The sequence below is a fragment of the Hordeum vulgare genome, chromosome 3H (genome assembly GCF_904849725.1).
Source record: "Hordeum vulgare subsp. vulgare chromosome 3H, MorexV3_pseudomolecules_assembly, whole genome shotgun sequence".
Lineage (NCBI taxonomy): Eukaryota > Viridiplantae > Streptophyta > Magnoliopsida > Poales > Poaceae > Hordeum > Hordeum vulgare.
Window position 1 is genome coordinate 223,705,051 of NC_058520.1, and position 14,821 is coordinate 223,719,871.

At 48.7% G+C, this 14,821-nt stretch overlaps 1 pseudogene; it reads right to left on the reverse strand.

Moving 5' to 3' along the window:
* Positions 1 to 13,340: 13,340 nt before the first annotated feature.
* LOC123441637 lies at positions 13,341 to 14,615 on the reverse strand (annotated as a pseudogene).
* Between the last annotated feature and the right edge of the window lie 206 nt (positions 14,616 to 14,821).

A 14,821-nucleotide genomic window follows, 5' to 3' on the forward strand; every position in this document is an offset into this window, starting at 1 on the left:
TAACAAATAATTTCTTTCCTATTCGTGTTCGAAAATTACATCCAAGCTAAATAATGTTGGAGTCATTCTAGAAACAAATGAAAATGAAATTGTTGTCTCGGCTAACGTGTTGAAGCACATGGAGTATGACCGATTAAAGGTATCTCCAAGTGCATCCAAAAAGCCGATGACCACACTTGAAAATGATGGTGAAGCGAATGCCTCCATTAATGGATAGCTTCTATCGCATCTTGTAGGAGTGGTCATGGAGGTGGGACTGGATGACAACGAGCTAGGAACTTTATACTATCTATATGCTTCTGGTCGCTAGTCCCAATCCACCAACGGCAAAAAAAATAAGAAACGCGAAAAAACGCGAATAAGTCAAAATCTCCAAATGTGTCCAAATGAATGGCATATTCATGAATAACAAAGGTCTTGGTGACTTGGCTAAACATCTGAATATTGCACAACATGTAATCGAACATAGGTTGGAGTTTTTGGCTATTTCCGAAACGGCGAGACGGGATTTCCCAGTTACTGTCTAAAGCATCTGTCTAGCGGGAAGGACTTTACTTGGCATTCTATCCCCCCGCGCGGTAGGTCTGGTGGCATCCTACTCGGCGTAAACTCGGACTCAATGGAGATTTTAACTTTCTCGGTTGGTGAACTTCATATAAATTTTCACATCCGTAATAAAGTTGATAATTTCGTGTGGAGTTTGGTTTTTGTCTATGGTCCCGCTCAAGAGGCTTACAAAGCTTCTTTTCTTCGTGAATTGGCTAACTTAGCTAATAATAATCCACATCCTATTCTAATAGGTGGTGATTTCAATATGCTAAGGTTCCCTCATGAGAAAAGTAAAGGAAGGTTCGATAATCATTGGCCTTTTTTATTCAATGCAGTCATTGACAGCTTGGACTTAAGAGAGGTTCACATGATGGGAAGACAATTCACTTGGGCGAATAGCCTCCTCGAACCCAGATATGAAAAACTAGACCATGTACTCATGAGCACTGATTGGGAAGACAAATTCCTGATGGTAACGGTACGCGCTTTAGAACGTATTGAAGCACGATCGGACCATGCCCCCATACTAGTATCTATTGGCACATTAAATCCGAACACAAAACAACCCTTCTAATTTGAATTGGGATGGTTGGAACGTGATGGGTTTGATGAGCTTATTCAAAAAGTGTGGGTAAAGCCAGTGAGTGGTATATCACCTATTCATACATGGAATAATGAAATGCGTAATTTACACCGTCATCTTCGAGGTTGGGCTAGACACATGGCTGGCATTCTCAAAAAAGAAAAAGAGCGCATTTGTACCATAATTAATGAACTTGACCATTAGGCAGAATTACGTGTACTTTCACCGCAAGAGATTGAGCTCAAAAGCCACCCTAATGTCCAAGGAACACGTATGTTGCGTGAGGAAGAAATCATATGGTACCAGAGATCTAAGACACTACACTTGCTGAGGGTACTCAAATACGAGATACTTCCATAATGTCGCCAATGGTGGACACAAGAAAAAACGTATTCATTCCCTTGTCGAGGAGGAAGGCCGGATCGAAGGTCAAGAACAACTAAAGGCGTATATCATGAAGTACTGTAGAGGTATATTTGGGGCTTCGAAGAATGGAAATATTTCCATGAATGAGTCACGAACGGATAATATTCCACAAGTTTCTGCTGAGGATAACTCCTTTCTAAATACTCCCTTCACTAAAGATGAGATTAGGAAGGCAGTCTCCCAAATGGAACACAATAAGGCGCCAGGTCCAGATGGATGCCCTACGGAATTTAAGAACACTTCTCGGAAGTCATCAAATCTGATCTTCTTGAATTATTCAGATGCTTGCATTCCAGGCAACTAGAATTGTTGCGCCCGAATTTTGGGGAGATCATTTTGTCACCTAAGATTTTTGAGGCAAAAAGGATACAACAATAGAGACCTATATGCCTCATGAATGATAGTTTCAAAATCTTTACAAAAACTGCAATCGTAAGGCTAAATTTTGTGGCTGATCATGTGGTTAAACCTACACAAACTACATTCATGCAAGGTACGAATATCCTGGACGGTGTCATGACCTTACATGAAACCGTACATGACATGCACACTAAAGATCTTAATGGTGTAATTTTTAAGATAGTCTTCGAAAAAGCCTATGATAAGGTCAAATGGCTACTCCTCCAATAGACTCTGAGAATGAAAGGATTCTCACGAGAATGGTGCACCCTGATCCATAGCTTTGTTTCTGGAGGTAGCATTGCCATAAAGGTCAATGATGACATTGGGCGCTATTTTGAAACGAAGAAGGTATTAAGGCAAGGGGACTCTATATCTCCAATACTATTCAATCTAGTGGTGGATATGTTGGCCATTGCTATTGCCCGTGCTAAGCAAGACAGGCAGATTGAAGGGCTAGTCCCACACCTGGTTCATGCGGGTTTATCAATCCTTCAATATGCAGCCGATATGATTCTTTTTATGGAACACTATATAGATAAAGCAGCGAATCTGAAATTAATATTGTCAGCTTTTGAACAACTATCAGGATTGAAAATTAATTTCCACAGAAGTGAATTGTTCTGTTTTGGCGAGGCCTAGGACGCAGCTGCTCAATATGCCGAGTTATTCGGATGCGAGCAAGGTCAACTTCCTATTAACTATTTGGGTATACCAATACATTATAGGAGATTAACTAATGCCGAATGGAAACACGTCGAAGAGCGTCTGCAAAAATGACTTGCGAGTTGGAAAGGGAAATTGCTATCCCTTGGAGGAAGACTGGTTCTCATAAATTTCGTACTAACTAATATTGTACTGTATATGATATCCTTCTTCCAACTACCCAAAGGAGTCCTGCATAAATTGGACTACTTCCGATCGAGATTCTTTTGGCAAGGGGACAGTGAGAAAAAGAAGTATCGACTGGCTAAATGGAACGTCGTATGCCGACTAAAAGACCAGGGTGGACTGGGGATTCATAACCTATGGGTTAAAAACTCAGCCCTCTTGGGTAAATGCCTTTCTAAGCTACTTATGGAGGATGGGGTCTGGCAAACACTCCTTAAACAAAAATACATAGGCACAAAACCTTTATCCCAGGTACAGTGGAGACCTAGTGATTCACATTTTTGGGCCGGCCTAATGGCAATTAAGAAACATTTCTTTCGATTTGGGATATTTAAGATTAAGGATGGTTCGGAAATTAGATTATCGGAGGACAAATAGTTAGGGAATACTACCCTCCAAGAACAATATCCGACTCTATACAACATTGTGCGACACAAAGGTGCTACGCTTGCTTCCGCGATGCAAGTGTCGCCACTTGTTGTGACGTTCAGACGGGATCTAATTGGTGCGAGACTACAGTCTTGGAATGCCTTGTTGGGACGCCTGGCCTCAGTTCAGCTGACACAAGGTACCGATGAGTTCCGTTGGAATCTATGCAAGAATGGGAAATTCTCGGTCGATTCCATGTATAGGGCGCTGACTCAGACTGAAGTGTCAGTCGATAATAACAAAAAATATGGCGAATGAAGGTTCCACTAAAACTAAAGGTATTTGCGTGGTATCTTCGGAAAGGGGTCATTTTAACTAAAGATAACCTAGTCAAACGAAACTGGGATGGCAACACGAAATATGTATTTTGTCCTCAAGAAGAGACAATAAAACACTTATTCATTGTGTCAGACCCAAGGGGTTTGACTGTAGAACAAAACACACAACAGCTGAAACAAGCTTGATTCCAGGGATGAATTAGAGACTAGTTCTTACAAGCAGAGGCACCTAAGCCGGCCAGGAACACTAGCGGTGCAACAGGGGGAAATCCTAAAACAAGATAAGTCCACAACGATCTGGAATCCATGGCTTTATAGCCTTACAAAGTGGAGTAAAAATGAGATACATGCAGTAGGAAGGTGGCCGCGCCGGAAAGGCTACGGTGACGCACGTGCAAAGGGGAGCCGTCGGATCGGAGATCAACACCATCCGCGCCATCTGGCCAGAGCGAAGCGGTACGAGAGTCTTTGGTGCGTTGGATCGATGTTGGATGGCTATCATCGCTTGGCGCCACAATTCAAAGTGAACTCCTGCTTCTTACTCTTCGTTGGGTCATGACACTTTGATTGCCAGTTTGCATGATCTATTTGGTCAGCTAACCAAATGGCCTTCAACTTGTATCTACCTAGTTCAGTAGATAACTGGTTAGTCCGGATATATACTAAGTTTAAAACCATTTTACGGGTAGGTGCGCTTGCCGTTATATGGTCTCTATGACTCAGTAGAAATGATTAGGTTTTTAACGATGAAAATTACTCTCGTCTACAGGTTATCTTCCGGTGCACAGGTATACTACGTTCGTGGTCCATATTACAACGGACGGAGTTTTGCGACCTTTTTATGGAGGCTTCTGTGCGATTGGAGGAAATGGTGAGGGATATTTTTATCCCACTTGGATGGCAACGTGATGTACGGATAGACCCTCCATAGGCGACGACGACTTACTTCTACTAGATTGTATTGCTCGATTGCTGTTTCAATTTTTTCGGTTTTTCAAACTATGACTGTGTGCATTCTAGTTATGCAGAGGCCGAGTGTAATGCTTAAACTTATTAACTAACAAAAGCCCTTTATAAAAAACACGGAAGCAACCAAAGAAAACTCAGTTAAAGAAACTCTATTCTTGGTCTTTCCTGCTCAGCTCATCAGTCAACTCGTTTATTCTTCCATGCTACTCGCTTGACACTCTGTCCACATCTTTATGGTCACTTACTTGACTCTCTAAGGCTTTCTACTAGTTAAATAACATCCCAACATTTTTCTCAAAATTGCGTACTTCCTTACTTGCATCTTCAAGCTCATGAGAAAGTTGTTTTGCAAGAGATCTAGCTGCAACCTGATTGGCGTTTCATTGAGTTTCTATATAGAAGCTTCCCTACTGACGGCTTGACTAGATGTCAAATCCAATTTCTTTCCGGTGCACATATATTGTTCTTTCAGCCGCGCCAAATGTTTCTGCAACTAGAGATATTCAGTTACATTCAATTGTGAAGGACAATCATCAAAAGTTGTTTTACGTCAGTACAATTCTTGCATTTTTCATGCGACTCATCCGTAGCTCGCTTGGTATTAGTAATAACTCAATTTGGGGTGATTCATAAGATTTTACGATGCCTTGTCAATTACTAGTAGGAAATCAGTTTTCATGGTAAAATCTCTATTTGCAGCTATTTCAAGGTGTGTCAACCTCTGGTGCTTTACCTCAACTAAACATACCTTCATAATGTGGTACAGGATGATACTACCTCGGATGGCTCCAACCACGCTCCTGCGACGCGCCGCCTCGGCGCCCGCAGCCACCAACGCCGCCGCTGACGCAGCCGCCGCGCCCGCCAGCCACCCCACCCTCGCCGCACCGGTAAGCCCGCCAGCATCCCCTACCCCGAGCTACCCTGCGGAGTTCCCGCCTGGCTTCACGCCGCCCAGATCCGGCCCCCGCTCGCAAGCCGATCCGGTTAGAACGGATCTCGGGCCTTCCGATTCCCAGCCTCGAGGATCTCCGGCGTCAGGCTCCAGCATTGTCCTCGAGTCACCTCCGGTGGCTGCGGCTCCCTCTGCCCTCTTCGTGGGGTCCCGTCCAGGCCGCCGCGTGCGCTTCAATGTTCCTGTCCTACCGGCTGCCGGGATGGAGGGTAAGGGCGCCTGCCGGCCAAGCGGTGTTGAAGACATCTACGGCGACGCTCCTTGGGTGCTAGATTGGACTCTGCTGCCTCCCCCGCCCCCCCTTCAACGCGCGCGACGACCAAGGCCGTCGAGGTGACCGCGCATGCGTCTGCGTCCGGGTCCTCTGGGCAGGCTCTGACTTCACCCCCCAGGCCGCCTTCAATGGTGCCCGCGTCTCCGGCAGGAAGTTCAATGCGCGCGGCGCCATCCCCCATCCTGCCGCGTCCTTCCGGATCCTCTGTTGGATCCTCTGGTAAGCAGTTACTACAGCGAGCTCAGCCCAGTTCGGAAGCCATCAATTTGTCCAGCTGGAGGGTGGTTCGGCCGGCTCACTGGTGGCGCAAGCAGGCGGCATTCATGCCTCACCAGCGACAGATGGGCTCCCTAGGACAGCAATCAAGACAGAAGCGAGAGGGTGCCACACTCAGACAGAAACTGAGGAAGGTGTGGAAGGAGGTCATCTGCTATCGCTGCCGGGGCAAAGGCCATTACTCATACGACTGCAGAGACCCTGTTAAATGCTGTCGCTGCTCAAAGCTTGGACATCGTTCCTGGGAGTGCAAACGCAAATCTGAGTCCACTCCTCCCACCAGCCACTGCTCTCTCCCAGCTGACGGTTCAACCATGTTGCACTCGTCCTCACGCCGCCGATCGCCGGTTGCTGCTAACCCTTCCATGGGGGGGTTTGGGTGACCCAGAGTTCCGGCCTAAAGAGCGCTACGTCACCTTCGTCGCCACGGCGGCCATGGAGCAACAAGCCACACTGCTGGCCAACAACGCCGCAGTGCTGTGGTTGGGGGGCTCTCACCCCCATGCCACTCTCGAAGACATCAGCAACGAGATTCACGCACACACCCACGTCGAGAAGGACCTGTTCGAGCTGTCGCCACACTTCCCTGAAGACTACATCGTCCGCTTCGTCTACCCGCACCACCGCGACTTGCTGACGACCCTAGGGCGCTTCAGGAGTGGCCGTCTTGACATCCATGCCAACAAATGGCGGGCAAATGCACACGTCGACGTCACCAAGCTTTGCTTCCATGTCCACCTCTCCATCGACTATGTGCCACTTCATGGGTGGGATGCTCAGCTCATCTCCAGTATCATCGGCGATGACTGCGTTCTACACTACTTCGACTCTGAGACAACCCTCAAGCAAGATGCCTCCGCGGTTAAGTTATGGGCATGGTGCTCCGACCCCGCTCTTATCCCGCGAGTCAGCTGGCTGTCCATCATCGACAAACAGCCATCCGACGAGATGGGGCGCGCTGGCCTCGCCGGCAGAGTCATCATCCACCTGGAGAGAGTCGAGGACTTCTCCCCGGACGCTGACGGGAAGGTGCCAAGGCGGCCCTGGTCCTCCAAATCCTTCCAGTGGCGCCGCGGGGTGGTGGACGGCGAGATGGAGAGAAGGGAACACGCGCGGCCCCCTACAAGAGACCACGGGCATGGACGTCGCGACGATGATCGCAGCCGGCGCCGCGACGATGACGATGATGACAACCGTCGGGGCCGTGAAGAGGGTCGCAGGTGGGCTTTGAGGCTTTTTAGGAGCCGCTCGCGCGCTGCGCCACCAGCCGATGATCGGTGCCGGTCTGACCGGGCCACTGACAAAAGGTGCTCTAACAGGCGCCGGGACGAAGATCGCAGGGACAGACGGAGGGAGATGCCAGACAGCCGCAAGATTGACTTCGCCTTAGTGCAGCGTCTCCGAGATGGCGCTGTCATTCCTGCTTCGGGACGGCGCCCCGCGCTCTCTCCACCGGCCACGCCAAGACGCGGATATGCTGCCAGGGATGTGGGAGTAGCTAGAGGCCGCCCAGTCTATCGGCCGACTCGCCCAAGCGATCCCTTGGTCGCGCCTTCTAGGGGTGCCGCTCCACCAGCACACTTTATCAGCATCACTACCACCCAGTCCAAGGAAAAACAAGACACAACAGGTTCCATTAGCATCACTACCACCCAGTCCAAGCAAACACCGCATGCTTCAACCCCGGTCAACAAGTATAGCAACGCCAATGCTCCCTCAACTTCAGGTGGTCTGCTGGTCGAGCGGGAGAGCGAATATGGTCAGTTTCTGCCTCAGGAGAACACTGCTGAGAACACAACAACACCGACGCTGTTCACCACCGTATGCGCACCGTTGCTACATTCCCCACCACCACCCCAAAGGGCAGCTAAGAGCAGGAGGAAGACCATGGCTGCTTTGGACATCACCAGGGATGAGGGTGGTTTCACCTTGCGACGGTCCAGCGTCCGAATCAAGAACAAAGGCTGTGTCACACCCATTGCAAAGATGGCGGAGAAACTGCTATGCCGTCTCTTGGGCATCGTCAGCGAGGGTGACCAACTCACCGAAGAAGCCATCGGGAAGTTCGCAGCTTTATTTCATGGGCGACTTCCTGTCATCGCGATCGATGCCCTCCGTGCCCTTTTTCGCCTAGACTGCGAGCTCACCACTGCGGTAGAAGACGCCCTCATGGCACATGGAGGAGCAGGCGCGCTTGAGCCCCCTTATCAGGACGCAACTCATCCGGCGGCGGCGCGGGTACCACCCTCCAAGGAGGCAGTTCAAGCGGACGCTGCAACGGCGGCGGCAGCCTGATACGATCAGCTGTCAGCGATCTGGGTTCCCATAGTTCCCATGTTAGGTTCCAATAGCAGTAACAGATGTAAGGGAGGTGGCATCCCAGCTTATTGTGCCACGTTGGGTGTTAAAGCTACTGCTTGTATGCTACAACGTCCCACTATGCTTCCGTCGCATGTAGCCAAACCATGTTATGCTTCACCAATCAAGTTCGTTTCCAGGGCTACTATATGTGCTTCCAGAATGGATTCTTCAGCTACTCACGCATCAAACTGGAATTGCCGTTGGATCCACCTCAGATCAAGTCAAGTTGGCTCGGGGTCATTTAGGTTCCAATGATAACACAAGATTGCAATGTCCTTTGTTGGAATGTTCGTGGTCTAAACAACATGGATAGAAAGACTACTATGCATGAGACTATAGCAGCGGCGCAATGCCAAATTGTATGTTTGCAGGAGTCAAAACTTTCGGACGTCGATCATTTCACGGCCTCATTCCTGGGTGGACACAGGTTAAAACAATTTGCTCAAAGACCCGCACAAGGCACTCGTGGAGGCATCCTTCTTCTCTGGGACGAAGACAAGGTCCAATGCTACAATATCCAAGTGGGTGAGTTCTGTTTATCGGCACAGGTTCTCATAGTTTCATCAGACGAACAATTTAAAATCACGACGGTCTACGACCCAACCGCCTCAAGTAGAAAAGAGGACTTCCACGCCGAGCTGCTGGGGCACAAACCACCTTTGGGGGATCGGTGGTTAGTTTGCGGGGACTTCAACCAAATTCATTGAGCTTGCGACAAAAACAAACCAACTTTCAACAGACTAAGAATTCAGAAATTTCGGGAGGCCCTGGCGAGCGCAGAACTAAGAGAAATCCATCTCCAGAATCGCCGTTTCACCTGGAGTAACGAACGGGAAGCACCCACCCTCAGCAAGCTTGATTCATTCTTTTGCAACTCCGATTGGGATACCTCCTTTCAGGGTCACATTCTACATGCGCTATCTTCCTCCCTTTCGGACCATTGCCCGCTACTCCTATTCCAAGAGCATGGACCGAAGCGCCCCAAGACCTTCCGTTTCGAAAACTTCTGGATTTCGATGCCCAACTTTGGGCGAGTCGTTCAGGAGGCTTGGGGGACGGATACTGCTCACAGCGATCCATACCACATTCTGTTCCACAAACTGCAAAAAAACAGCCTCCATGCTACAAGTTTGGAACAAACAGCTTTTCTCCAACACAAAAATTCAACTTCACGCGGCCCTACACGTCATTCTTCACCTTGATATGGCCCAAGACGCGCAGCTACTCTCTCAACAAGAATCGGAGTTGAGGACTAGATTGAAGAGAAGAGTCATTAGCCTTGCCGTACTCGAAAGGACGAGGAAAAAACAATGTGCGAGGATCAAGGACCTCAAAGCCGGAGATGCAAATACAAAATACTTTCACACAAAGGTCAATGCGAGGAGAAGAAAGAACTACATTCATAGGCTAAAAGTGGGGCCAGGCTGGGTAACCTCTCATGCAGAAAAAGAAAAGGTGGCACATGAGCACTTCGCTGCTATTCTTCAGAATGGGGGATCCCGGACCCGGGATCTTAATTGGGAAGGACTACAATTCAATCAGTGCGATTTATCCAGTCTCGGCGAGGCTTTCACGGAGACTGAGGTCCTTTCCGCCATATCGCAAATGCTAGGCGACAAGGCACCAGGACGGGATGGTTTTACAGGAGCTTTCTTTAAGTCTTGTTGGTCGATCATCAAAGAGGACATGATGAAGGCGATCATTGCCTTCTCGAATCTACAAACCACACACATGCACTGGTTAAACTCGGCAAACATTGTGCTTTTACCCAAGAAAGTGGGCGCGGAAGATATCTCAGATTTTCGTCCAATAAGCCTCATACATGCTTTCACGAAGATTCTGTCCAAAATAATGGCGTCTAGGCTAGCCCCCTTCATGAATGAATTAATATCCAACTCTCAAAGTGCTTTCATCAAATCCAGAAGCATCCATGATAATTTCATGTTTGTGCGGGGCTTTGTCCGCCGTCTACATAAGAACAAGACCCCCTCATTGCTGCTCAAGTGGGACATCAGGAAGGCATTTGACTCCGTCCGCTGGGACTATATTTTAGACTTGCGACAGCGTCGCGGCTTCCCTCACAGATTTAGAAACTGGATTACTGCCATCTGGGCTTCCTCATCGTCGAGGGTCCTTATCAATGGTATCCCGGGCGAGCCAATAAAACTTGGGAGAGGACTCCGGCAGGGTGACTCCCTGTCTCCGTTGCTGTTCGCCATCGCCATCGATCCTTTACAGCAGCTTCTGCATAAGGCAACTGAGCTTGGCCTTCTCCATCGCCTTCGGGGTCGGGCCTCCACTATGCGTACCTCTCTCTACGCCGACGACACTGCTATCTTTATGGCTCCTATCAAAGAGGACATTCAGAATCTTGCGGCAATTCTTGATAACTTTGGGAAGGTCACAGGCCTCAAAGCTAACCCTCACAAGAGTATTGTAGCACCCATACACTGTGCCACCGTTGACCTGGATGACATTCTTCAAAGCTTCCCCGCCACTAGAGCTGCTTTCCCTTTACGTTATCTTGGACTACCTCTATCTACACACAAACTCAACAAATCCGATTGTCAATTTTTGGTGGACAAGTTGGCTAGAAAGCTTCCCCCATGGCAAGGATGGAACATTAACATCGCCGGGAGAACCACACTGGTTAAATCTGTACTTTCCTCCCTAGCCATATATTTCATCACCACACTCAACATTCCAGCTGGGACCGCCACAGAAATAACGAAGATTCAGAGGGCCTTCCTATGGGCAGGCACCAGCTCGGTCTCCGGAGGTCCATGTAAGGTCAACTGCAAGTTGGTTTGCAGACCGTTACATCTTGGCGGTTTGGGGATCCTCGACCTACAAAAGTTCTCCACAGCCCTCAGACTACGATGGTTATGGTTCCAATGGGCTCATCCAAATAGGGCGTGGGTCGGGTTTGACACCCCGTGCGGAGATGACGACAGGGACTTGTTCTACTCTGCCAGGACGGTCATCATAGAGGATGGCAAGAAAGCAAGTTTCTGGTTTGCTCCTTGGCTGCAGGGACAAAAACCTAAGGACCTGGCCCCGGACATCTTCGCTCTCTCCAAGTGCAAGGCGGCAACTATGGCCCATGCAATGACGAATGATGCTTGGATTAGTCGCATTGATACACGCATAGGGTTATCTCTGGAGGCCATACAACAATTCATTAATCTTTGGTCCAACATTCAGGAGGTTCAGTTGGAGGGCGGTACAGAGGACGCCATTCGATGGAAATTCACAAGAGATGGCTGCTACACTGCTGCCACGGTTTACCAGATGCAATTTGCAGGGACAATTAAAACTGACATGATCGCAAGGGTACGGAAGGTCTGGGCGCCGCCAAAAGTTAAACTATTCTCATGGTTAATTATACAAGACAGAGTGTGGACTGCTGATAGACTAACCCGTAGGGGCTGGCCAAATTGTGGTCTTTGTCAACTGTGCAAGGTGGCTCCTGAAACGGCTTCACACCTCCTTTTTAAATGCCGCTACTCAGTGAGGGTTTGGAATACCATCTGCGGATGGCTGGGATTTCAATCGCAGACCAATGTATGGGCTAATCTTTCGTCTGTCAACGACTGCTGGAGGGCTAACGATCACATAGGTACGCACAAAAAGGCTTACAAATCAATGATGATGCTTGTCTGCTGGGCAATCTGGAACGAGAGGAATGCTAGGGTCTTCCAGAACAAGGCATCCTTACCTTCCCATGTAGTGGCTACCATCAAGACTGACGCGAGATTATGGACGAAAGCGGGCGCTAGGTCCTTGGGGAGTATTATCCCACGAGAATAAGTTATTTCGGTACTATAGCTGGCCTGTGTGGCCATGTAATCGCTACTCCTTGTTACTCTCTTCTTAATTAATGCAGGAGGCAAATCTTTTGCCGCCGTTTTCAAAAAAAATAATGTGGTACAGACGTTGAATCTTGAGGTGTCGCATTTGTACTACCTCATTCTTAGAAACGTTTTGGCAGGTCAAAACTGCCAAAATGTTTTATCTTTAGGAATACTAGCAAAAGGGCCCGTGCGTTGCAACGGGAAAAAAGAATACCACATACTCTTAATTTACAAAAAGTGGTCTATAATTTAAGTATTTGTAGCTACGACCCAAACAAAGATGATCTTAGCTAAAAAACGCGGTTCAAGATTTTACATGTCTTCTATTTAAATATGGTTTGCATGTAGATTTAATACGTACAAAGGAACGGTCAAGTGATCTTCAATTTCGTCTCTAATCCTGATTTTGCTGGCATGTTCATCCACAATCCGAATTGGTACCGCTATGAAATAAAGACAGGTAATGCATTATTGATTAAGATTGCATCTTAGATAGTATTTTTAAAATTGTTAACACGTAAAATAACATCATATTTAGATTCTACATATTTTTCTAATCAAAGCCCATATATAACATGTTAAATTTGAAATTACGGTTTAGAAGATATGAGTATTTAAAAAAATATTTGATATATATTGTGGATTTATTGTCAAAAGCATGAGGTCTTTTTTTATAAAGTAGCATGACGGACTAAGAATATCTATTATTTTTTTATTTGTAGGTATATAGATTTTGGAATGAAGGCTGTAATGTTCAAGGCTAGGCCCACCTTTCCTGGTTCATGGGTTTGCACCCGACTTGCACCGTTCAAACATCCACCATAGGCCTTTTTTTTGGGGGGAATGGTTGTCACTTGGGCTGTATTAACCACAAGGCCTGTTGGCTAGAATAAATGCATGCTCACAGAAATAAACATTTCGATATTTTTCTCGTGCAATTCTTCACATTGTTGTTTATTCAAGAAGTATCAAAACATGTCCATCAGAAAGTAGTGAAAATAAAAAAGATTTGTAAGAAAGTCAGCTATGAACGGGCTAAACACACTAAAATCTCCCGTGGGAGAAAACAATCGCAAATTGGCGAGTAAATCAAAATGAGGGGGAGCAAATTAAGCATCAGCTGTGGTGAAGTGATCCATTCAGCATTTGGGCATGTCAGACGGCGGGGGCAGCAGCTTCTGGCTCGGCTTGCTGCCGTCCTGCACCAGCCACGCCATTCTCAGACCCCCACGTCGTGTGCACCTCCAAATGGCAATGCATGAACCATAACGTGCATACGCATAGACACAACAACAACAACAACAACAGTTGCGTACATGCATGAGTATCTCACAAGTTAATTAAGGTTCTTATGAGTGCATTGTGTTTCACGTATACTTGGGTTGTCAGCGAGGAATCGAATGGCCACCCACCCGCCCGCCGGCACGCCGAAGGTGTTGCGCTCGATGTGGTCGACGAGGTTGAACTTGGCCGGGTCGTTCACGGCGTCGTAGTTGCCGATGCCTTTCCCGACCACGAAGAAGTTGAATCTGTGGAGGTGAAGCGGGTGGCTCTCGATGCCGAGGATGCTCGTGTCCTGCATCACCAGCTCCACCGACGTGTTGAAGGACACCGCGAGGAGCTTGGTCCCGGTGGCCACGTTGGTGTTGTTCGGCGGCGTCCCTGTGTAGTTGAAGGGTGACAGGGGCATGACCGAGAAGTTGGCCGCGTAGACGCCGCTAGTGAGGCCGGTGAAGTGCGACTGCAGCAGCGCCGTGGACGGGAGCACGAGGGAGACGTTGTTCACGGCTGCCGCGAACTGCGTGCCGTTGGGCCCCTGGCACGTCATGTTCTTCGGGCACAGGAGCGTGTCCAGCCCGATCGTGAAGAAGAAGCGCCTGTCCACTGACTGCGGCACGGCCGCCGGGTACTGTTTTGTGGCGAGGCTGCGGAGCTTGGTCGTGAAGTTGGTGATCAAGTTGGTGTCGTTGTAGTAGGGCAGCATCGGCTTGAAGATGGGCAAGGCCTTGTCGAAGCTTGACGAAGAGGGCGAGCCGGGGTTGCGGTACTCGAGGATGCCGGTCACGGTGGAGTTGTCGAAGGTGCCAGGCCTGATGGTGGAGTAGGGCCGGGCCAACATGTAGAAGTTGGCGCCGGGGTAGACCGGCTTGGTGGCGAGCACGACGTTGGTGGTCTGGCCCGGGGAGATGACCAGGGTCTTGACGGTGAACGGCTTGATGTACACGGCGTCGACCTCGAGGACGGTGAGCGTGTGGTTGGCCACGGAGAAGAAGAGCTCGTCGTTGAGCGCGGCATTGATGAGGCGCAGCAGGTACGTCTTCCCGGGCTCCTACTTCAGCTTGAACGTGTCTGCATGCGTTCGTTCGTACATGCATGCACGGCGACCAGTTAGTTAATTACCATATGTACTATATTTTACGTACTACATAATCTATCTACTACTCGGCCGTGCATGCATATATACACACACACCTCGGCCGCATACTTGCCCCAAGGCCGCGTACTTCAGCGGCAGCCCCACCGCCGCTGCCTCGTGCGCGGAGGCACCCACCACCGCATCAGCGAGGGGAGGAGGAG